Source organism: Chiloscyllium plagiosum, unplaced genomic scaffold (assembly GCF_037043375.1).
Source record: "Chiloscyllium plagiosum isolate Xiang-an unplaced genomic scaffold, Cpla_swu_hap1 HiC_scaffold_19, whole genome shotgun sequence".
NCBI lineage: Eukaryota > Metazoa > Chordata > Chondrichthyes > Orectolobiformes > Hemiscylliidae > Chiloscyllium > Chiloscyllium plagiosum.
Window position 1 is genome coordinate 13011389 of NW_028270157.1, and position 22979 is coordinate 13034367.

At 44.7% G+C, this 22979-nt stretch overlaps 1 long non-coding RNA gene across 1 annotated transcript in view; it reads left to right on the forward strand.

Annotated features, from left to right (window-relative positions):
- The window catches only part of LOC148146718 (uncharacterized), a 31785-nt gene that overhangs the window by 7519 nt on the left and 1287 nt on the right, over positions 1-22979 (forward strand). The gene's annotated exons all lie outside the window — the stretch shown is intronic.

The window sequence follows — 22979 nt, forward strand, 5'->3', positions numbered from 1 at the left end:
AGATGAGGCGCTCTTCCTCCAACCGTCGTGTTGCAATGGTCTGGCGATGGAGGAGTCCAAGGACCTGCATGTCCTTGGTGGAGTGGGAGGGGGAGTTGAAGTGTTGAGCCACAGGGTGGTTGGGTTGGTTGGTCCGGGTGTCCCAGAGGTGTTCTCTGAAACGTTCCGCAAGTAGGCAGCCTGTCTCCCCAATATAGAGGAGGCCACATCGGGTGCAGCGGATGCAATAGATGATGTGTGTGCAGGTGCAGGTGAATTTGTGGCGGATATGGAAGTGTCCCTTGGGGCCTTGGAGGGAAGTAAGGGGGGAGGTGTGGGCGCAAGTTTTGCATTTCTTGCAGTTGCAGGGGAAGGTGCCGGGAGTGGAGGTTGGGTTGATGGGGGGTGTGGACCTGACGAGGGAGTCACGGAGGGAGTGGTCTTTTAGGAACGCTGATAGGGGATGGGAGGGGAATATATCCCTGGTGGTGGGGTCCGTTTGGAGGTGGCGGAAATGACGGCGGTTTATAGTAAATGTCCGTGTTGATTCGGTCGCCCGAGATAGAAATGGAAAGGTCTAGGAAGGGGAGGGAGGAGTCTGAGACGGTCCAGGTGAATTTGAGGTCAGGGTGGAAGGTGTTGGTAAAGTGGATGAACTGTTCAACCTCCTCGTGGGAGCACGAGGCAGCGCCCCCCACCTTTTCCTCCACTACATCGATGACTGTATCGGCACTGCCTCATGCTCCCACGAGTAGGTTGAACAGTTCATCCACTTTACCAACACCTTCCACCCCGAACTCAAATTCACCTGGACCATCTCAGACTCCTCCCTCCCCTTCGTAGACCTTTCCATTTCTATCTCGGGCGACCGAATCAACACGGACATTTACTATAAACCGACCGACTCCCACAGCTACCTAGACTACACCTCCTCCCACCCTGCCCCCTGTAAAAATGCCATCCCATATTCCCAATTCCTTCGTCTCTGCCAGTTCCAAAACCGTACAACCCAGATGGCCTCATTCTTCAAGGACCGCAATTTCCCCCCAGACGTGGTCGACGATGCCCTCCACCGCATCTCTTCCACTTCCCGCTCCTCTGCCCTTGAACCCCACCCTTCCAACCGCCACCAGGACAGAACCCCACTGGTCCTCACCTACCACCCCACCAATCTCCATGTACAGCGTATCACCCGTCGTCATTTCCGCCACCTCCAAACGGACCTCACCACCAGGGATATATTCCCCTCCCCTCCCCTATCAGCGTTCCGAAAAGACCACTCCCTCCGTGACTCCCTCATCAGGTCCACACCCCCCACCAACCCAACCTCCACTCCTGGCACCTTCCCCTGCAACCGCAAGAAATGGAAAACCTGCGCCCACACCTCCCCCCTTACTTCCCTCCAAGGCCCCAAGGCACACTTCCATATCTGCCACAAATTCACCTGCACCTCCACACACATCATCTATTGCATCCGCTGCACCCGATGTGGCCTCCTCTATATTTGGGAGACAGGCCACCTACTTGCGGAATGTTTCAGAGAACACCTCTGTGACACCCGGACCAATCAACCCAACCACCCCGTGGCTCAACACTTCAACTCCCCCTCCCACTCCACCAAGGACATGCAGGTCCTTGGACTCCTCCATCGCCAGACCATGGCAACACGACGGTTGGAGGAAGAGCACCTCATCTTCCGCCTAGGAACCCTCCAACCACAAGGGATGAACTCAGATTTCTCCAGTTTCCTCATTTCCTCTCCCCCCACCTTGTCTCAGTCAAATCCCTCGAACTCAGCATCGCCTTCCTAACCTGCAATCTTCTTCCTGACCTCTCCGTCCCCACCCCACTCCGGCCTATCACCCTCACCTTGACCTCCCTCCACCTATCGCATTTCCAATGCCCCTCCCCCAAGTCCCTCCTCCCTACCTTTTATCTTAGCCTGCTGGGTACACTTTCCTCATTCCTGAAGAAGGGCTTATGACTGAAACGTCGATTCTCTTTTCCTTGGATGCTGCCTGACCTGCTGCGCTTTTCCAGCAACGCATTTTCAGTTCAAAAAAGACTTACCAGGATGTTGCCAGAAATGAAACACTTGTGTTGTCAGGAGAGACTGGATAAGCTGGGACTTTTTTCACTGGAGTGTAAGAGGTTGAGTGGTGACTTTAAAGAGGTTTATAAAATCATGAGGGGCATAGATAAGGTGAATGACAGGTGGTTTTTCCCTCGGGAGTTGGGGGGAGGTAGGAAGTTGCCCAAATATATCAATTCACTCACCTTCCTAAACCATAATCTGACCGCAATGAAGGCCGCAGCTCCTATGAGGTAAGTTTTTAAATGGAGAATTTACCTTCCCAACAGCCTCCTGGTTTCTGCTCCCACTGCTCTGCTGCAGAAACACCTAAACATAACTGTTCCCATTAAACTGTGGGGTCGGCTTTATAGAGTAGAGGGTAAGAAGAGTTTGTGTTCATTTTCCATCTGTCCATCCTTCAACATTCATCTCTCCATTTCTGAGCCATAGTAAAAGTTGCTTTGATATTCCAGCTTCCTGAACTCATTATGAATTAATTTGTACATTCATTCACATATATCACTCAGTAATCAGTGAATCACTGACAAATCTGGGAAAGTATTTTTTTGTTGCGCAGTTTGTTGATAAAACAGTCACAAGTAGACAAATGTGTATCTGATGGACCTTTGTACTATCAGAAAGATTTATGATACTTTTCTAAAAATATTTACAGGATTTTGACAAGAAGGGACGTCACATAGAGATTAATTGTTGGCTAAATCCATTGTGCTGTTGTAAGTCAGTCAACGTTTCTCTGTGAAAAGTCTTGGTGGCCAGTAACTACAGACTGAACCCATTTTATACAACACAAATACTTTCTGGGAAGTCTTTCTTAAGGCAATAAAATAAGCACGCATTTACTTCTGATTTGAAAGCACAGGAGAGACGTACTTTATTGAACAATATGATCCCTACCATGAGGAGGAAGAATAAAATACTGCTAAAGAGTAGCTGACAAAATGAATAAAAATCAGAAAAAAGGATTTTGAATATCTTTGGGCCTGATAGACAAAAACTATGAAAGGCCATTGATATACTTGCCTAAAGGGACCGCAACGAAGATTCAACGAATTATCCACTGAGAAAGAGGAGGGAGACTAAAGGCCAATACACCTAGGAAGTTAGAAGAACATCAAGTGACCTCACTGAAACATACACAATTCTAGGTGGGATAGATGCTAGGAGGAAGTTACCTCATGGCTGGTGAGTTTGCAACTTGGGTTCATGGTCCTAGAATAAGGGGTCACCACTTTAAGGCTTAGATGAGGAAACATTTCTTTATTCAAAGGATTATGAATCTTGGAATTTTCTACCCCTGAGATTTGTGGCTGCTCAGTCTATGCATATATTCAAGACAGAGGTCAATAGATTTTCGGTGCTAAGGGAAATAAAGAATATGCTGATAGTCTAGGAAAGGATCACAGAGAGATTTTCTGTCTGTCTCAAGTATCAGTGATAATGTTAATGGATATTTGAGCTGGATAAAAGGAATGACTAGCAAATTCTTACCCTATTTCCTTGGTTCTTATGTCTTTTAGATTAGATTACTTACAGTGTGGAAACAGGCCCTTCGGCCCAACAAGTCCACACCGAAGGGCCTGTTTCCATACTGTAAGTAATCTAATCTAAAAGACATAAGAACCAAGGAAATAGGGTAATAATTTGCTAGTCATTCCTTTTATCCAGCTCAAATATCCATTAACATTATCAGTTCCCGCCGAAGCACAACCCACCCAGACCCATTCCCCTACATTTACCCCTGCACCTAACACTACGGGCAATTTAGCATGGCCAAATCACCTAACCTGCACATCGGGAGGAAACCGGAGCACCTGGAGGAAACCCACTCAGATACGGGGAGAATGTGCAAACTCCACACAGTCGCCTGAGGCGGGAATTGAACCCGGGTCTCTGGCGCTGTGAGGCAGCAGTGCTAACCATTGTGCCACTGTGCTGCCCATTTTTGTGATCTGAAATGTTAACTTTGATTTTCTCTTCACTTCCATTTATTTAATACTTCAATTTATAGCATCCTTTTGATGACCATTAGACACCTCACAGTGCATTTCAGACACTGAAATATCTTTGAAGTGTAGGCAACACAGCAAACATTTGTGCACAGCAAGCTCCACAAACACCAATATGAGGTTGATTGAGGGACTGGCCAGCTCACTGGGAATAGCTCTCCTGCTGTTCAAATTAGTGCCAATGGATCTTTCACATACCTTGTGGGGTAAGGGGTTAACTGTACCAGAACTCTCACAATAGTTAATGAGTTAATGCCTAAGGAGTTACATCACAATAGTGTCATATCACATTGGACTGAGACCAGATGGAAGGTGGCACTAATGAAGTACTGCTCTGTTATGCTTGTGAACATAGCTTGAGGCAATAATTATTAATAGTTTTCATTTGCCTTGTCTTCACTCCTTTGTATGTCCCAAGCTCTTAGAAGCTCCAAATAATATTTCTACATTCATTGAAGTGTGCAGTGGTGGACTCAGATTTGTCATGTTATTGGTAGTGATCTAATAATTTATCATTTATCAGGGATTGATGAACTCGGTGTTAGTTTATTTAAAATGATAAAACACATAATACATAATGAAGCAGACATTACAGCAACTAACTGTTTTGTGTGCCCACAACTTACAAACAGACAACAGACTAACAAGCAGATAGATTCACAATGTTGGATACACAAAACACAGTCCTTGATGGTGAAAACTCTTAAAGGCAAGGTACATATACAACCAGTTTAAAGTGTCAGCCAAAAGATGGCACCTCTGACAGTGGAACATGCCCTCTGTACCACACTAGAACATCAGCATAGATTTTTCTGTTCAAATCCTGGAGCGGGATTTGAAACCACAATTATACTCAAATGCCATAATACGATCAACTGAACTACAATACACTGCCTTGTTGTATTGTTTCACCATTGCCAGCCTTCAAATTATTCTTGGTCATTGCCACCGAGACAAATCCTACAATAGGACATATATCCAAAACTTTTCAGTTTTGAGGCAAGACCTACCAAGTAAGTCCCGCTAAAGCACAGAAGGGATTTGTGATCAATTTGTGTTTTCGTCAGTCTCCAGTTTTGACATGGATTTTTGCTTATTCACTGATTTTTGGGTATATCTCTAGTGTGAAAGCAGGCCATTTGGCCCATCAAGTCCATATAGGCCCTACGAAAAGTATACCACACAGACCCTTCCCCCTACCCTGCAGAGATTATGGGATTTGGAATTCTTTTTCTCAATGTATGGTAGAGGCAGAAAACTTTATTTTATTTATACATACATTTGAAATTCTGTAACAAGTACAGAAACAAAGAACTAGAAGACAGGACTTGGTCAGCATAGATGGTAGGTAAAAACAATGACTGCAGCTGCTGGGAACCAGATTCTGGATTAGTGGTGCTGGAAAAGCACAGCAGTTCAGACAACATCCGAGGAGCAGTAAAATCGACATTTTGGGCAAAAGCCCTTCATCAGGAATACAGGCAGAGTGCCTGAAAGGTGGAGAGATAAATGAGAGGAGGGTGGGGGTGGGGAGAAAGTAGCATAGAGTACAATAGGTGAGTGGGGGAGGAGATGAAGGCGATAGGTCAGGGAGGATGGTGGAGTGGATAGGTAGAAAAGAAGATAGGCAGATAGGACAGGTCATGAGGGCGGTGCTGAGCTGGAAGTTTGGAACTGGGGTGAGGTGGGGGAAGGGGAAATGAGAAAACTGTTGAAGTCCACATTGATGCCCTGGGGTTGAAGTGTTCCGAGGCAGAAGATGAGGCGTTCTTCCTCCAGGGTGGTGAGGGAGCAGCGGTGAAGGAGGCCCAGGACCTCCATGTCCTCGGCAGAGTGGGAGGGGGAGTTGAAATGTTGGGCCACAGGGCGGTGTGGTTGATTGGTGCGGGTGTCCCAGAGATGTTCCCTAAAGTGCTCTGCTAGGAGGCGTCCAGTCTCCCCAATGTAGAGGAGACTGCATCGGGAGCAATGGATACAATAAATGATATTGGTGGATGTGCAGGTAAAACTTTGATGGATGTGGAAGGCTCCTTTAGGGCCTTGGATGGAGGTGAGGGAGGAGGTGTGGGCGCAGGTTTTACAGTTCCTGCGGTGGCAGGGGAAGGTGCCTGGACGGGAGGGTGGGTTGTATGGGGCGTGGACCTGACCAAGTAGTCACGGAGGGAACGGTCTTTGTGGAAGGCGGAAGGGGATGGGGAGGGAAATATATCCCTGGTGGTGGGGTCAGTTTGGAGGTGGCGGAAATGTCGACGGATGATTTGGTTTATGCGAAGGTTGGTAGGGTGGAAGGTGAGCACCAGGGGTATTCTGTCCTTGTTATGGTTGGAGGGATGGGGTCTGAGGGCGGAGGTGCAGGATGTGGACGAGATGCGTTAGAGGGCATCTTTAACCACGTGGGAAGGGAAATTGCGGTCTCTAAAGAAGGAGGCCATCTGGTGTGTTCTGTGGTGGAACTGGTCCTCCTGGGAGGAGATACGGCGGAGGCGGAGGAATTGGGAATACGGGATGGCATTTTTGCAGGAGGTAGGGTGGGAAGAAGTGTAATCCAGGTAGCTGTGAGAGTCAGTGGGTTTGCAAAAAATGTCGGTGTCAAGTTGGTCGTCATTAATGGAGATGGAGAGGTCCAGGAAGGGGAGGGAGGTGTCAGAGATGGTCCAGGTAAATTTAAGGTCAGGGTGGAATGTGTTGGTGAAGTTGATGAATTGCTCAACCTCCTCGCGGGAGCATGAGGTGGCGCCAATGCAGTCATCAATGTAGCGGAGGAAGAGGTGGGGAGTGGTGCCGGTGTAATTACGGAAGATGGACTGTTCTATATAGCCAACAAAGAGACAGGCATAGCTGGGGCCTAGACGGGTGCCCATGGCTACTCCTTTGGTCTGGAGGAAGTGGGAGGATTCAAAGGAAAAACTTTTAAGGGTGAGGACCAGTTCGGCCAAACGAATGAGAGTGTCTGTGGAAGGGTACTGTTGGGGACGTCTGGAGAGGAAAAAACGGAGGGCTTGGAGGCCCTGGTCATGGTGGATGGAGGTGTAGAGGGACTGGATATCCATGGTGAAGATGAGGCATTGGGGGCCGGGGAAACGAAAGTCTTGGAGGAAGTGGAGGGCGTGGGTGGTGTCTCAAATGTATATGGGAATTCCTGGACTAGGGGGGATAGGACAGTGTCGAGGTAGGTAGAAATGAGTTTAGTGGGGCAGGAGCATGCTGAGACAATGGGTTGGCCAGGGTGGTCAGGCTTTTGGATCTTGGGAAGGAGGTACAACCGGGCAGTGCAGGGTTCCTGGACTATGGGGTTGGAAACTGTGGGTGCGAGATCTCCTGCGGTGATGAGGTTCTGTATGGTCTGGGAGATGATGGTTTGGTGATGGGGGGAGTGGGGTCATGGTCGAGGGGGTGGTAGGAAGAGGTGTCCTCAAGTTGGCGTCTGGCTTCAGCGGTGTAGAGGTCAGTGCGCCAGACTAAATGGGCCAATCGTCCTCTTACTGTGCCATACATTTTCTATATTTCAATGTTATGTGAATGAAAAATGGCTGATCGTTTCTTTGTGTCTGAATTCAAGCTGCTCACTTGATGTAACTACATGTACGAACCACCAGATGGAGCCATATAACAGCGAAGTGAGAGAACTTCCCAAGAAGGCAATTTAAAATAATGCCAGTGAATGCAGTATAGAGTAATGGTTCTGAAAGGTTAATATTGGGGACAGCATTGGGCTCCACCCTATATTATAATGTCACACAGTCTTAGGTGAGAATCAAGAAATCTTGCTGTAAATCCTAATGGAGTCAGATGTGTCACCTCAGTCTCTTGCTAGTCTAGCCAGTATAACTTGTACCCATTGCTACCATACAACGATGGTGGTAATTAGCTCAACTGACTGGTTTGCACAGCAGAATAATACCAACAGCATGTGTTCAGTTCCTGCACCAAGTGAGGATATCATGCAAGATTGTCTTTCTCAAACTCTCCCTGACTTGAGACGTGGTGACCCTCAGTTTAAACCACCACCAGTCATCTCTGTCTCTCTCCTTATTGAGAGAGCAGCTGGAAAGTGCTCCTTTTTGTTGAGATACTATAGTAATTTATCCTCTATAACTATGAATGAACCAGACCTGTGAAAGTAGTATAGCAAGGAGGAGGGGCTCCTGTGGTGCAGGGGTTGTGTACTTCTTTTCTGAACTGGAGTCCTGGTTCAAGTCTCACCTGCTCCAGATGTGTGTCATAACATATATGAACAGGTTGATTGAGAAAAAATCTAGAAGGAAAGACTGGTTGCAGTAGTCTACCCCAACTATAGGGCTGGCAGAGCTAAGTTTTACAATATAAAAGATCAGAGGATTTAAATTTATGGTATGTGGCAAAAATGCAACAGAGACATGTGGAAAAGGTTTTTTACGTTAAAAGTGGTTAGGATCTGGAATGTATTGCCTGCAAAACATGGTGGAGGTATGTTAAAATGGGGCTTTCCAAAGGCAATTGTATCATTATCTGTAAAATGAAATATGCAAACCTCTGAGGAAAAGAAAAGGAAGTGATGTTGGGTGAGTTGCTCCTTCGTCAGAGGGCCAGCACAGATACAATGGGCTGAATGAGCTCTTTTCATGTTTTAATCCTTACACGCAACTAAAATAAATGAAGAGAACACTCAGTGGAGCACATTCATAGAGTCATAGAGATGTACAGCACAGACACAGATCCTTCATCCAACTCGCCAATGCTGACCAGATATCCTAACCTAATTTAGTCCCATTTGCCAGTTTTTGGCCCATTTCCTTCCTATTCATATCCCCATCCAGCTGCCTTTTAAATGTTGTAATTGTATCAGCCTCCACCAACTCCTCTAGCAGTTCACTCCATTCACATACCTTCTGTGTGAAAAAGTTGCTCCTTAGGTCCCTTTTATATCTTTCCTCTCTCACCTTAAACCCATACTTTCTAGTTTTGGATTCCACCACCTCAGGGTGGATAGATCTTGTCTATTTACCCTATCAATGCCTCTCATGATTTTATAAACCTCTATAAGGTCACTCCTCAGCTTCCGACATTCCAGGGAAAATTGCCCTGGCCTATTCAGCCACTCCCTATACTCAAACCATTTTTCTCTGCTACATAATGCCAAAAGCATCTTTAACTAGTTTCTTCAGCCACTTCTTTTGGTAATGAGTTCACTCTTTGAGTAAAGACATTTCTCCTTACTTCCTGTATTGAATTTATTTGTGACTGCCTTGTATTAATGGCCCCTAGTTTTGGATCCTCCCAAAAGTGGAAAAATTCTTTCACATGCAAACTATTGCAGATATTGTAAGTCCAAAAACAAAGCAGAAAAATGCTAGAGAAATACAGCAACTCTGGCAGCATCTGTGGGAGAGAGAAACAGAGTTAATGTTTTGAATGTGATATGACCCTTCTTCAAGAAAATTATTCTTCTTCAAGACCTGTTGAGTTTTTCCAACATTCTCTATGTTGGTTTGTTTCACACCCAACTTGGCCAACCCAGTCATAATTTACAAGTGTCTATAAGACCACCTCGAAGCCTTCACTTTGTTAAGGATAAAATTCCAAACTGGTCAATCTCGCTGATTGTTGTGCTCTTTACAATCTAGAAACAACCCGGCAAATTGAACTTGTTCTTGCTCCCGAACGTCAATATGGTGTTATGAGCTGGAGACGAGAACCACACTTTGAACACTGAGGCCAGCTAATGGTCATCATTTTCTACTTTTTTTTTAGTTCTCTGCCTAAAGGCCTAATGGACCAACAGTGCAAAGATCTTTACCATGGCTCGAGCTAGGGCGAACCCAACCTGTGTTACTGGCCTCAGTCTGATCTATACCAGCAGACAGGCCAACCAAACCCTGAGGAGACCAAGTTGAGGCTGTAGCATTTTACACATGTTGATGCCTGTAGATGCTCCAATTTCTTTCCATCACCACAGTTGATCAGGAATCGTTCCCACTCTGAGTGAGGAAATTCGGTGCTCTGACCACCTGCTGGTGCTGAAAGTTGGAAGGATTTACAAGTTAATGTTCAGCCTGTTTGGCTGCATGACAAACTCCCTGTCCTATGGTGGGATTCAAACCTGGAGCTTTCTGCTCAGGGACAGAGATGCTACCCATTGCACCACAAGATCTCCTCCAGCACGGCAAACAGTGGCACTGTAGACGCTGTAGAGAAAGCTGAGAAGGATGATACAGGTAGTTCTCCTATAACATGGTGTGTTCCCGTGCAACACCATGTTGTAGAAAATTGTGCTATATAAATAATGGGGCCTTTGGGAGAAACAGGATTGGGGCAAACCGTCAAAATTATCAGTAAAAATCAAAATATAAATAATAGTTAGGCTAACACAAAAGAAAGCACGAACTAAGCAAATTTTTAAATTATACATTTTATTGAAATAATGCAGCATATTTAACACTAAAATCACTGACTACAGCACTGTATCTTCTCATGAAGCTCTCCACCAGAAAGCATGCAAGCTGACTGACGTGATGCTGACGCGGAAGTCCAGTCCTCCCCAAGATTCTTCCCCGGTTTGAAATAAAGTTCCATCTAAATGTGGACTACAATTGCCAGTTTCAAGCTAAGTTTCAAGGCTTGCAGAGCTAATTGCATTCCTGTTTTACCTGAACACACTGAATTTGCATTTTGCAGACAGAGGATCCTGGGGCAGTATTTTGCTGTTCAGAGAATTGCTGGGGATGGAATCGCGTAATACTGAATGGGAGTTTGCTTTATAAAAAAATAAGGTCTGCACTTCATTAATCATGTTACAGCCAAATTGTGTTTATTAAATGCCCATTATAGAAGAACTACCTGTACCAGAAAACTATAGCCTGTTTCTAATCATTGAAAGAGCGTTATAATCCCACCCTCTAATTACAGAGAGAGAGAGACAATTGATTCTGAGTTTAACCTGAGGGTCACCACACCTAAAGTGGGCAGGCAAGACCTTCACAGTAACCTCCCACAGCGCAGTGTTGCTGAACATAGAGACCTTGGAGTGCAGGTTCATGGTATCTTGAGCGTGGAGTTACAGGTGGATAGGGCGGTGGGGAAGGCATTTGGTATGCTTTCCTTTGTTGGTTAGAGGGTTGAGTGTAGGAACTGGGAGGTCGTATTGCAGCTGTGCAGTACATTGGTTCAGCCACTTTTGGATTATTCTGGTCTCCTTCCTGTTGGAAGGATGTTATGAAACTTGAAAGGGTTCAGAAAAGATTTACAAGGATGTATCCAGGGTTGAAGGATTTGAGTTATGGGGAGAGGCTGAATAGTCTGGTGCTGTTTTCCCTGGAGCATCGGAGGTTGAGGGGTGACCTTATAGAGGTTTATAAAATCATGAGGGGCTTGGATAGGGTAAATATACAAAGTCTATTTCCTGGTGTGGGGTAGTCCAGAACTAGAGGGCATAGGTTTAGGGTGAGAGGGGAAAGATATAAAACAGACCTAAGGGGCAACTTTTTCACACAGAGGATGGTGCGTGTATGGAATGAGCTGCCAGAGGAAGTGGTGGAGGCTGGTACAACTACAGCATTTAAAAGGGATCTGGATGGGTACGTGAATAGGAAGGGTTTGGAGGGATATGGACCAAGTGCTAGCAAATGGGACTAAATTAGGTTAGGATATCTGATTGGCATGGACTAGTTGAACTGAAGGGTCTGTTTCTGTACTGTACACCTCAATGACTCTATGTCTCTAATTGAATCCATACTGTTAGCATCACTGTGCATCACAAACCAGCCATTTGAGCTAACTGACCCCTTATGTGTGGAGGTATTGGTATTGGACTGGAAGTGACTTTACCTGACAAACGAGCAGCGCTCTGAAAGCTTGAGATTTCAAATAAACTGTGGACTATATCCTGCTATTGTGTGACTTCTGGCTTTGTTGGCCCTTATGTGCATCCCTCTGGACTGCATACAGTCTTCTAAGTAGGACCTGACCAGGGTCCTAGACAGGTTTAATATAACATTACTACTTTTGAATTCCATACCCTTAGAAATAAATGCCAGTACTTTGTGTTGCTGATTTGTGATGCCAATGCTAATGATTAGTTTATCCTGTATCATCAGATCTACTTCAATTGGTTTCTTATTTTCTAAGACATGGGTGACATTTCTGTTTTCTTTCAACCACAAAGCATCACCTCACTTATTCCATGCTCAATTCCACTCTGTGAGGATTCTATGATTCATTTGCCGCTGAACTGCCCAGTCTGTAAAAATTCTAATGTCTTCTTGTTTTCTTCCTCAGTGGCTCACATTCACCTTAGTAGTTCATTTATATTTAGTTGATATATTCCTAATGTACTTAATCAGAACGAAATGATGTGCAGAAAGAATAAAAAAGCTAAATGTTCTCCGTAACCATTCCCAAGCCTTGAATTTGATGAGTTGCAAATGTTGCAATTGATTGAATTCACCCCCAGATGGTGTCAAACACAAGGTGCAAAAAAACGCCACAAAAAGGAAAGCCGAAGTTAAACGTTGTGAGTGTTGGAATTATGTAAAATATTAAAACTGCAACAAAAAATACATCTAAAATGCTGGAACCATGAGCAGGTCTGGTAGTATCTGTGGAGAGAAAAAAAACAGAGTTGACCTTTCTGTCAGAACTGGAAAATGTTTTAAGCAAATGTTATGATCAGAAAAGGTCTTTCATACTCATAACTTTAACTATGGAGTGCATTCATTGCAGTACTTTCTGGAATTGCTATCCATCTGAAATGGATCAGAATGTGACTGTAAGTGAGGCAGGTAGGGGGAACCTGAGTTCAGGAGTGCAGGAGCCTCAGCCCTTGACCTTGTCCAACAGGTATGAAATTCTTGCTCCCTGTGCGGATGAGGAAAAAGGCTCTGGACAGGATGAGCCAGCTGACCATGGCACCATGGTGCAGAAGGCCATTCAAGAGGGGGCAGTAAAAAGACAAGTAGTTGTTATAGGGGATTCTATAATTAGAGAGACAGATAGTATCCTTTGCAAGCCGGATCGGGAGTCTCGCATGGTGTGTTGCCTGCCCGGTGCCAGGGTGCGGGACATCTCAGACTGGCTTGAAAGGATATTGGAACGGGACGGGGAGGATCCAGTTGTTGTGGTCCACGTTGGGACTAACAACATAGGCAAAGCTAGGGTGGAGGACCTGTTTGGGGATTATGAAGCACTAGGAAGGAAATTGAAGTACAGGTCCTCAAGGGTCATAATCTCCGGATTACTGCCCGAGCCACATGCCAATTGGCATAAGGATAAGACAATTAGGGAAGTAAACACGTGGCTAAGGGATTGGTGTGGGTAAGAAGGATTCCACTTCATGGGGCATTGGCATCAGTTTTGGAACTGGGGGGATCTGTACCTTTGGGACGGTATCTACCTGAACCGATCAGGTACCAATGTTCTAGCGAAGAGGATAAATAGGGTGGTCAGTAGGACTTTAAACTTCTGAGTTGGGGGGAAGGGAAAGTGAAAGTGACAGGGAGTATGGAGTTAAATGGAAAGATAAGCAGCAGGATAGCATATGTGCAGGCGGATTTAAACTTGAGGCAGACTGGGAATGCAGCAAAAAGGAAGGATAACTTAGGACATCTTATAACTTCCAATATCTCTAATGATAAGAAAGTTAGCATTAAGGCATTTTACCTGAATGCTCGTAGCATTCGTAACAAAGCAGATGAACTAATGGCACAGATTATCGTGAATAATTATGATGTGGTAGGTATCACAGAGACATGGTTACAGAGGGGTCAGGACTGGCAGTTAAACATCCAAGGATTTTCAACTTATCGAAAAGACAGGGAGGTGGGCAGAGGGGACGGGGTTGCCTTGTTAGTTAAGAACAAAATTAAATCTATGGCACTGAATGACATAGCGTCGGATGATGTGGAGTCTGTGTGGGTGGAATTGAGGAACCACAAAGGCAAAAAAACCATAGTGGGAGTTATGTACAGACCTCCTAACAGTGGTCAGGACCAGGGGCGCAACATGTACCGGGAAATAGAGAAGGCATGTCAGAAAGGCAAGGTCACGGTGATCATGGGAGACTTCAATATGCAGGTGGACTGGGTAAATAATGTTGCTAGTGGATCCAAAGAAAGGGAATTCATGGAATGCTTACAGGATGGCTTTTTGGAACAGCTTATCATGGAGCCCACAAGGGAGCAGGCTATTCTGGACCTAGTGCTATGTAATGAACCAGACTTTATAAAAACTCTTAAAGTAAGGGAACACTTAGGAAGTAGCGATCATAATATGGTAGAGTTCAGTCTGCAGTTTGAAAGAGAGAATCAGATGTATTGGTGTTACAGTTAAAGAAAGGTAATTATGAGGGCATGAGAGAGGAACTGACGAAAATAGACTGGAAGCAGAGCCTAGCGGGGAAGACAGTAGAGCAAAAATGGCAGGAGGTTTTGGGTATAATTGAGGACACTGTACAGAGGTTCATCCCCAAGAAAAGAAAGATTATCCGGGGAGGGATTAGACAGCCATGGCTGACAAAGGAAGTCGGGAAATTATTAAAGAAAAAGAGAGATCCTATAAAGTGGCCAAGAGCACTGGGAAATCAGAAGATTGGGAAGGCTACAAAAATAAACAGAGGATAACAAAGAGAGAAATAAGGAAGGAGAGGATCAAATATGAAGGTAGGCTAGCCAGTAATATTAGAAATGATAGTAAAAGTTTCTTTCAATACATAAGAAACAAACGACAGGCAAAAGTAGACATTGGGCCACTTCAAACTGATGCTGGAAGACTAGTAATGGGAGATAAGGAAATAGCAGGAGAACTTAATAAGTACTTTGCGTCAGTCTTCACAGTGGAAGACATGAGTAATATCCCAACAATTAAAGGGAGTCAGGAGACTGAGTTGAGTGTGGTTGCCATTACAAAAGAGAAAGTGCTTGAAAAGCTAAAAGGCCGTAAAATTGATAAATCTCCTGGCCCCGATGGGCTACATCCTAGAGTTCTGAGGGAGGTGGCTGAGGAAATAGCGGAGGCGTTGGTTGAGATCTTTCAAAAGTCACTGGAATCAGGGAAAGTCCAGGATGATTGGAAGATCGCTGTTGTGACCCCCTTGTTCAAGAAAGGATCAAGACAAAAGATGGAAAATTATAGGCCAATTAGCCTAACCTCGGTTGTTGGTAAAATTTTAGAATCCGTCATTAAGGATGAGGTTTCTAAATTCTTGGAAGAGCAGGGTCAGATTAGAACAAGTCAACATGGATTTAGTAAGGGGAGGTCATGCCTGACAAACCTGTTGGAATTCTTTGAAGAGGTGACAAGTAGGTTAGACCAGGGAAACCCAGTGGATGTGGTCTATCTAGACTTCCAAAAGGCCTTTGATAAGGTGCCACACGGGAGGCTGCTGAGCAAGGTGAGGGCCCATGGTGTTCAAGGTGAGCTACTGGTATGGATTGAGGATTGGCTGTCTGACAGAAGGCAGAGAGTTGGGATAAAAGGTTCTTTTTTGGAATGTCAGCTGGTGACAAGCGGTGTCCCACAGGGTTCAGTGTTGGGGCCGCAGCTGTTCACATTATATATTAATGATCTGGATGAAGGGACTGGGGGCATTCTAGTGAAGTTTGCCAATGATACAAAGTTAGGTGGACAGGCAGGTAGTACTGAGGAAGTGGGGAGGTTGCAGAAGAATCTAGACAGTTTGGGAGAGTGGTCCAGGAAATGGCTGATGGAATTCAATGTGAGCAAATGCGAGGTCTTGCACTTTGGAAAAAAGAATACAAGCATGGACTACTTTCTAAACAGTGAGAAAATTCATAAAGCCAAAGTACAAAGAGATCTGGGAGTGCTAGTCGAGGATTCTCTAAAGGTAAACATGCAGGTTGAGTCCGTGATTAAGAAAGCGAATGCAATATTGTCATTGATCTCAAAAGGGTTGAAATATAAAAGCACCATTGTGCTACTGCAACTTTATAAAGCTCTGGTTAGGCCCCATTTGGAGTACTGTGTCCAGTTTTGGTCCCCATACCTCAGGAAGGACATACTGGCACTGGAGCGTGTCCAGCGGAGATTCACACGGATGATCCCTGGAATGATAGGTCTAACATACGAGGAACAGCTGAGGGTCCTGGGATTGTATTCATTGGAGTTTAGAAGATTAAGGGGAGTTCTAATAGAAACTTACAAGATAATACATGGCTTGGAAAAGATGGACGCTAAGAAATTGTTTCCATTAGGCAAGGAGACTAGGATCCGTGGACACAGCCTTAGAATTAGAGGGGGTGAATTCAGAACAGAAATGCGGAGACATTTCTTCAGCCAGAGAGTGGTGGGCCTGTGGAATTCATTGCCGCAGAGTGCAGTAGAGGCCGGGACGCTAAATGTCTTCAAGGCAGAGATTGATAAATTCTTGTTGTCACAAGGAATTAAGGGCTACAGGGAGAATGCGGGTAAGTGGAGTTGAATGCCCATCAGCCATGATTAAATGGCGGAGTGGACTCGATGGGCCGAATGGCCTTACTTCCACTCCTATATCTTATGGTCTTATGAAAAATGTCTTTTCAAAGTGACTGTTTAAAGCAAGTGCAGGTTGAAATACTGAATTGTATATGTGCAGTACTTTGTATCCTTAGTATAAATCAATTGAAAAAAATAAGTAGATCACTATATATAAAAGAAACATGTATCGTTAGATACTTCAGAATCTTCATCAGCAGAACACAACTTGAAGGCATTACTCAAATGAAATTCCACATGAATAAATAAAATTACTTCTGAAACAGAAATAATTTTATAAATTAGAAGTACAATAAAAATATAAGTATTGTGCATAGTTTCTAATCAACCCTGTTAAGAGAAATTATGATGGACAAATCACTAATGTCCTTCAGAGATGGAAATCTGTTGTCTTCAACTGGTCTTGCCTAGATGTCAGTTCAGATCCACAGCAACGTGATTGACTCTTAACTGTCCTCTGAAATGGTTTAGTAAGTCATTCAGTTATACCAATCGCTATGAAGTCTCAACAATGAAATAAAACCAGACCGGAGGCAATGGCCTAGTGGTATTATCGCAGGACACTTATAGTTCACTAAGGAAACTGCCATCCTTACCTGGTCTGGACTACATGTGACTCCAGACCCACAGCAATGTGGTTAATGCATAACTGCCCACTGGAATGGGCAATAAATGCTGGTTATCCAGTGACGCCCTCATCCCATGAATGAGTGAAAAAAGGACCTGTGCAATATAAAATACAACGGTAGAAACAACCCCATCAACACTACAAAGTCCTTCTTACTAACACCTGGGCTGTAGTGCCAAAATTGGGACAGCTATCTCACTGACTAGTCAAGCAACAGCCTGACATAGTCATATTCACGTTATCAGGCCTTACAATAGCCCAGACACCATCATCACTATCCCTGGATATGTCCTGTCTCACCAACAGGACAGACTTAGAGATGGTGGCACATTGGTATACAGTCTAGAGGGAGTTGTCCTCAGAGTCCACAAAATTGATTCCAGACCCTATGAAGTCTCATGGCTTCAGGTTAAACGTGGACAAGGAAACCGCCTGCTAATTACTGCATAGCGTTAACTTTTGTGAAATAGCTCCACAGAGGTCAGTATCCTGTCACCAAATCACCCTTTATTTACATGTGGAGAGCGCTTGACTCTGATCCAGCTTCCATAGAGTCGAACTTCTGACACTCCTACTTATATCAATCAGCCAAGACTCCCAGATAGGACCAGATTAACAGCCCCAATCAGGGAAGTTATATTCTATGAGGTTCACTTGGTTGGCTGTGTTATAATCACTACATCCCTCCACCTCTGAGTCTGAGGACATAGGTCTTTTTTTGTAGTTTCTCTGGATATTTAATTCACTTCACATTATATCCAGAAAAGATTGAAAGCATTGGATAGTGCAAAGATCCTAACAACATTCCAGCGACAGTGCTGCAGACTTGTGCTCCAGTGCTTGCTGCTTCCCGAACCAATCTGTTCCAGTCTAGTTACAATACTGGCATCTACCTGACAATATAGAAGAGTGCCCAGGTATGTCGTGTCCATTAAAAGCAGGACAAATCTAGCCTGGCCAATCACTACTCCATCAGTTTACCCTCGATCTTCAGTAAAGTGATGGAAGGTGTCATCAACTGTACTATCAAGCAGCACCTGCTCAGCAATAGCCTGCTCAGTGATGCCCAGTTTGGGTTCTGCCAGGGCCACTTAGCTCCTGACCTCATTACAGCCTTGATTCAAACATGGACAAAAGAGCTGAATTCCAGAGGTGAGATGAGAGTGACAGCCCTAGACACAAAGGCTGCAGTTGACTGAGTGTATTCTCAAGGAGCCCTAGCAAAACTGGAGTCAATGGGTATCAGGGGGCAAATCCCCTGTTGGTTGGAATCATACCTGGCACTTAGGAAGATGGTTGTGGTTGTTGGATGTGAGTCATCTCAGCTCCAGGATATTTCTGCAGGAGATCCCCAAGGTAGTGTCCTAGGCCTAGCCATCTTCAGCTTTTTCATCAATGATCTTCCCTCCATTATAATGTCAGAAGTGGAAATGTTCACCGACAATTGCACAATATTCAGCACCATTCATGACTCCTCAGATACTGAAGCAGTCCATGTTCAAATGCCACACGATATGAATCATATCCAGGCTTGGGCCGACATGAGGCAAGTAACATGTGCACTGCACAAATATGGTAATTGCTATCTCCAATAAGAGATAAGCTAACCACTGCCCCATGACATTCTATGGTGTTTCTATCCCCCATTATCAACATCTGGGGGAGTTACCATTGACCAGAAACTCAACTGGATTCATCACATAAGCACAGTGCCTACAAGAACAGGTCAGAGGCTAGGAATAATGTGGCGCCTAACTCATCTCCTGACTCCCCAAAACCTGTCCACCATTTACAAGATACAAGTCAGGAGTACGATGGAATACCCCGTACTTGCCTGGATAGCTGCAGCTCCAACAATACTCAAGAAACATGACACCATCCAGGTCTGCGGGAAACGGTCAGAAGGCAGAGCAGCAGCAGCAAGGAATGATTATCAAACTCACTGAGCTCAGGGAGCGTGGCCTAGTCTGTGGGGAGCTTTCGGAGGGAGGAGCAGCAGTAACTACGGAGTGAGTATAAAACTGTGAAAAATACTGCGGGACATCACAGGGAAGTTGTGACCTCATTGGCTGGTAGGAAATCTGAAGTAAGTTTGAAGAAGAGCATAGAGAAGTATTAGAAATTAATTAACTCATAAATTTATATAAATTAATAAAATAATTAACTAAGTAGAGATGGCTAGGCAGGTGATGTGGTGTAGATGTATGATGTGGGAACTGCTGATCCCATTGTGAACGGCAGTGATCACATCTGCAGCAAGTGTTGGTCGCTGGAGGAACTCTGGCTCAGAGTTGATGATCTGAAATCTGAGCTTCAAACCCCTGCGGTACATCTGGGAAGGGGAGAGTTATCTGGATGCTTTGATTCAGGAGGCAGTCACACCTGGTGAATTAAGTAATTCAAATTCAGTCAGTGATCAGGGACAACAGGGTGTGATTGCAAGTGAGGCAGGTAGAGGGATCCTGAGTTCAGGAATGGAGGAGCTTCAGCTCTTTACCTTATCCAACAGGTATGAGATGCTTGCTCCCTGTGTGGATGATGAAAAGGACTGATGGAAGGATGAGCCAGGTCACCACGGCACCATGGTGCAGAAGGCCATTCAAGGGGGGAGCAAAAAGACAAGTGGTAGTTATAGGGGATTCTATAATTAGGGGGACAGATAGACAGATCTTTGCGAACCAGGTCGGGAGTCTCAGGTGTGCCACCTGCCTAGCCAGGGTGTAGGACATCTCTGACCAGTTTGAAAGGATATTGGAGCGGGAGGGGGGGGAGAATCCAGTTGTTGTGGTCCATGTTGGGACAAACAACGTAGGCAAGGCTAGGATGGAGGACCTGTTTGGGGATTATCAAGGGCTAGGAACGAAATTAAGGAACAGGTCCTCAAGGGTTATAATCTCTGGATTACTGCCCTAGCCATATGCAAATTGTCTTAGAGGTAAGAAATTAGGGAAGTAAACACGTTGCTAAGGGATTGGTGTTGCAAAGAGGTGTTCCATTTCATGGGGCATTGGCATTAGTTTTGGAATCGGAGGGATCTGTACCAATGGGAGGGCCTCCACCTGAACCGATCTGGAACCAGTGTTCTAGCGAAAAGAATAAATAGGGTGGTCACTCGGAGTTTAAACTAGTGAGTCGGGTGTGAAGGGAAAGGGAAAACAGCAGGAAGTATGATGGTGAATGAAAAGGTAAGCAGCAGGTTAGCATATGTGCAGGTGGGTTGAAGTTCAAGGCAGACGATGAAAGAAGTAAAATGTAAGGATACCTCAGGAGATGTTGGAAATCATGGGCGGCATGGTGGCACAGTGGTTAGCACTGCTGCCTCACAGCGCCTGAGACCCGGGTTCAATTCCTGCCTCAGACGATTGACTGTGTGGAGTTTGCACATTCTCCCTGTGTCTGCGTGGGTTTCCTCCCACAGTCCAAAAACCTGCAGGTCAGGTGAATTGGCCATGCTAAATTGCCCGTAGTGTAAGGTAAGGGGTAAATTTAGGGGTATGGATGGGTTGCGCTTCAGTGGGTCAGTGTGGACTTGTTGGGCCGAAGGGCCTGTTTCCACACTGTAATGTAATCTAATCTATGTGAATATGAAAATTAGCATAAGGGCACTTTACCTGAACGCTCATAGCGTTTGTAACAAGGTCGATGCATTAACGGCACAAATCATCGTGAATGAATATAATTTAGTAACCATTATGGAGACATGATTACAGGATGGTCACGACTGGGATTTAAATATCCAGGGTTATCAGACTATTTGGAAGGACAGCTAGTAAGGGAGGTGGTGTAGCTCTGATATTCAAGGACGACATCAAGGTGGTGCTGAGAGATGATATAGGTTCTATGGAGAATAAGGTTGAATACATTTGGGTGGAAATTAGAAATTCTAAGAAGAAAATTTCACCAATAGGTATAGTCTATAGGCCACCAAATAATAACATCACATTGGGGTGTGCAATAAACAAAGAAATAACTAATGTCTATAAAAGTGGTAAGGCAATTATCATGGGGGGTTTTTAATGTACATGTCGATTGGTCGAACCATCTTGGTCAGAGTAGCCTTGAGGAGGAGTTCGTTGAGTGTATCTGTGATAGTTTTCTTGAACAGTATGTAATTTAACCAATGAGGGAGCAAGCTATACTAGATTTGGCCCTGTGTAATGAGACAGGAATAATTGATGACCTCATAGTTAGGGATCCTCTTGGAAGGAGCAATCACAGTATGGTTGAATTTAGAGTGTGAATATAAAATCCAATACCAGGATCCTGTGCTTAAAAAAGGGAGACTACAATAGGATGAGGGAGGACTTGGCTAAAGTAGACTGGAAACAAAGATTTTATGGTGGACAAGCAGTGGAGGACTGTCAAAGCAATTTTTCAGGTTTCTCAGCAAAAGTATATTCCAGTGAAAAGGAAGGACTGTAAGAAAAGGGGGTAATCTGCCACGAGTGTCTAGGGGAATAAGGAAGATTGTTATATTGAAAGAGAAGGCATACAAAGTGGCCAAGAACAACAGGAAACTAGAAGACTGGGAAAATTTTAAAGGTCAACAGGAAACCACAAAAAGAGCTGTAAAGAAAAGTAAGATAGAACATGAGAAAAAAAAAGCACAGAATATAAAGACAGATAGCAAAAGTTTCTATAAATATATAAAACAAAAGAGTGGCTAAAGTAAACATTGGTACTTTAGAGCATGAGAAGGGGCGTTTAGTCATGGGATATGATGAAATGGCCAAGATATTGAATAGTTATTTTGTGCAGGTCTTCACAGTGGAGGACATTAATAACATGCCAGTAATTGACAAAGAGACGAAGGTAGTTGAGGACCTGGAAACAATCATTACTATGGAAGAGATAGTGTTGGGCAAACTAATGAAGCTAAGGGTAGGCAAGTCTCCTGGCCCTGATGGAATGCATCCCAGGGTACTAAAAAAGATGGCAGGAGAAATAGCAAGTTCACTTGTGGTAATTTTCCAAAATTCACTTATCCTCAGGGATAAATGTTGAGACTGCAATTATTTGCAATTTATATCGATGATTTGGAGTTGGGGACCTTGTGTAGTGTGTCAAAGTTTGCAGATGACACTCAGATGAGTGGCAAAGCAAAGTGTGCAGAGGACTGTGAAACTTTGCAGAGAAACATAGATACTTTAAGTGATTGGGCAAAAGTCTGGCAGATGGAATATCATGTTAATAAATGTGAAGTCATCCATTTTGATAGGAGTAACAGTAAAAAGGATTATTACTTGAATGGTAAAAAGTTTCAGCAAGCTGCTTTGCAGAGGGGCCTGAGTGTCTTTGTACATGAACCACAGAGGGATGGTCTGCTGATACAAGACGTAATCAGGAAGGCAAATGGAATTTTGTCCTTCATTGCTAGAGGGATTGAGTTTAAATGCAGAGAGGTTATGTTGCAGCTGTATAGGGTTCTGGTGAGGCCACACTTGGAGTACTGTGTGCAGTTTTAGTCTCCTTAGATGGACTGGCACTGGAGGGGGTGCAGAGGAGATTCAGTAGGTTGATGTCTCAGCCGAATCCCTCCAGCCCGGCACCGCCTTCCTGACCTGCAGTCTTCTTCTTGACCTCTCCGCCTCCATCCTACTCCGACCTATCACCCTCACCTTGACCTCTTTCCACCTATCACATTTCCAACGCCCCTCCTCCAAGTCCCTCCTCCCTACCTTTTATCTTCTCCTGCTGAACACTCTCTGCTCATTCCTGAAGAAGGGCCTGTGCCCGAAACGTCGAATCTCCTGTTCCCTGGATGCTGCCTGACCTGCTGTGCTGTTCCAGCAATAAAGTTTCAACTTTG